Source organism: Protobothrops mucrosquamatus, unplaced genomic scaffold, assembly GCF_001527695.2.
Source record: "Protobothrops mucrosquamatus isolate PMUCROS unplaced genomic scaffold, P.Mucros_1.0 scaffold1754, whole genome shotgun sequence".
NCBI lineage: Eukaryota > Metazoa > Chordata > Lepidosauria > Squamata > Viperidae > Protobothrops > Protobothrops mucrosquamatus.
The window spans coordinates 135,318-138,523 of record NW_015387894.1 but is presented as its reverse complement, the minus strand read 5'-3'; positions in this window follow the sequence as shown (position 1 = coordinate 138,523).

Here is a 3,206-nt window from a genome sequence, read left to right as displayed (position 1 = left end):
GTCTCGGATATAACCAGAATGGTAGTCTGGGTAGTTGAAATCCAGATGTGATATCCCTATTGCTTTCTAAATTATCACACTTGGAACTAGCAGTGATTCTTCTCCCTATTTGTCATAAATTGCACAAAATATTTGAGATGGAGTTATGTCATGGCCTGTGAAAGGATTTAACATCTGTTTAACATGTTAAACCAATGTTTGTATCAGCCACCTGATCATGCAGCTGTATCCCTGTCAAATTCTTTATGGATATTTTCCCTCCATTGATGCAGACTGGTAATTTTTCTAAAGAAGTTCATCAAGATTAAGTTTGCCTATGAGATTTCAAAAGATTCAAACAATGTCACAGGGAATACTATAAAAAAGAACAGCTGTGAGATTCAACTCTTCAATTTTTTTAAAAAATATTTCTGGCTTTATATGATTCCTCTCATCTCATTTAATTGAAGATATTATTGACAGTTACACTGAATCTGTTACACTGAATAATGAAATTATTATTATAGAAGCTAAAATGTAGATGTCGAAGTGAACATTTTAATCTCTTTCCACACAGATTGAATCCCTTCCCTATCTACATTAGTTGGACATTGCACAACTAGGGGTGCAGTTGTGTTGAAAGGGGAAAATCTGTATAAAAGAGTTCTTTTTTTAAAAAAAGTATAGATCATCTAGTTTATTTATAAAAAAAAGGCAGGATAAAAGAAAGAAATCTAGAAATTCCAATTTCTACTCACACATTGTTTTCTGAATCTCAGTTCATATTACTACAAAGTATTAATGATAAAAAAGTAAAGACAAATTATGCTACTAAAATATTGGAAAAATGAAACATATTCATATATATTTAGTATGAACAAATGGCTAAAAATTAGGGAGCACAAATCCTCTGGTTCTGCTATATAAATCTAACTAAATTCTATTTCACATTTAGCCAAATTCTTATATAAAAGGAAATGTGTAAAACCTCTGCACTGGATAATCACAAGTTACAAACTACAAAAACTTTTCTACACAAGAATTTTTTAACAGATTTGAACCATAACACAATGCATTTACAGCAATACAATGTAAACATACAGCTTAATAATACAATCTATATTTTAAAAAGAATTACAATGATATATGTACAGTACTGTAATGCTATAACCAATAGCAGTAATACTGAACAGATTAATGGAAATTAATAGTACTGAACAATTGTCAGTGTTAAGCACAGGATCAACACCAACTTTATCACCTATATAAATACTTTCCTCTAAAGTTTGAGAACATGACTTCATGTTGCCTAAACGACATCTAGGAACTTTGCCCATTTTTAGCTTTACCATTTCATGTAACATTTTTGATCAAAACTAAACTCTTAGTATATAAATAATTATTAGATATTTGATTGTTAAGACTTATATCAAGGACTTAATAGACTAAAACATCTAGAGGGCCTAAGGTTGTGCACCCATGAATTAAGATGCAAAACAGAATCTTTGAAAATAACAGTTGTCTGTAAACAGAAGACAATAAACATGTTACATTTTATCACTTTGTAATGGGGTCCAAGTAAATGGATGATGCTATAATAATATAGCCCCTTGCCAGAAAAGATAAGCTTTAGGAGTATCTCCTGATATATGGAGAAGCTCCAGGTCCAGGTGAACTTTCCCTCATAATGCAAATTTACGTTTGTTTATTTAGAAGTAAATCCTACAATGCAGGTATCTAATCTCAAAAACTGAGGTATGGGCAAATGCATTTAAAAAACAAAAATTAATTGTCCTATTTTCACTTTTCCATGCAAAGCAAGAGACTGGTCCAAGACATTTGTGTCTGAACAGAAAGTCACAATCTTTTTGTTTCTTCATGAAAGAGATAAATGACTATCCTTAAGGAGACTCCAAATAAAATCCTCAGAGGGACACCTCACTCTACCAGGTTCATTAATGATAGTGGATCCTGCCACAATGTGAAAACCTTTTAGGGAAGCCTTCCATAATCTGGTATCTTGTAGATTTTCTGGACTGCAGGTGGTATGGTTACTCTACAACCTCTCTGATAACTTAAAACATTATTATTTAATACTAAGTTTATGTCTATGTTAACTAGCCATATTAACACAAAAAGTCCACTATTTGTGGAGCAGAATACCACTGTATTTATTTCTCTGACTAATGAATGGTATCAATATTGGGACCAGCCCAGATTTTACTGTTTATTATTATAGCTTTCATTATGGCTTAAAGGAATATTTACACAAATGTAATTAAATGTCCCATAAGGAGGGATACTACCAGATCTATAGCCAGTTTAAAAGATCAGAAGGACCTCCCCCCCAAAAAAGGGATTTCTTATTGCCTTTTCAAGATAGATTTAGAAAAAGAAGAGGAAGAAATAATAGGGGGTATCCCTGCTTTCCTTTTGAATGCAGGTCTGTCCATGTTTCTACATATAACTCAGACTAATACTAATGGTAACTAATTCCTGTGACAGATGTACTTCGTCTGCCATAGCAACAGGAATGCGTTCTTAAGAATCTACAAAAAGAGAGCTATGTACTTCTCTATGTCAGGGGAACAAAGATTTGAAATTTAGGTAACGCTACCTGGTAAAAAAGGGAGAAAGAAATTCAATATGCCTGCTGTTTAAATGTGATGAGAGAAAAATTCTGTACTTTGCATAAATTAAGCAGGTTTGCACAATTGTTTTAATTTTATGTCACTGGTTATTGCATAGTTTGATCAGTTTGACCAGCACCGGGTAAGGTAAGTCGGCAGAGGACTGAAAACTTAACTGTATTGCCTTTCCTGCTCCTGGAACTTTATGCACAGATTTACTATAAAATCTAGAAACTTTCCCCCAGACAGAATAACAATAAAAGCCAGGTATTTATACTATATTAATTCTAAAGCTGGTATCATGTTATATCCATGCCATACTAATGCTGCCTGTTCTTTCATCGCTTGGTCCTCCATAGCTTCTGACACACCATGCCAAAGAGTATTGCTCATGACAAATAGGGCCTAGAAGCTAGATGTGAGTCTCTGATGACTTCCAGAAAAGTCATGTAGACCATTGGGGCTCACAAGCAGTGCAAGATTATCCCTAAAACCTTAAGCAGAGATGGAGATGACCCAGATATTAAAGGCCACTTTTCCAGCCTTTAAAAAGTTCATTTATCACTCCAGATGAAAAGTTTGCATTTAAAAAAAAAA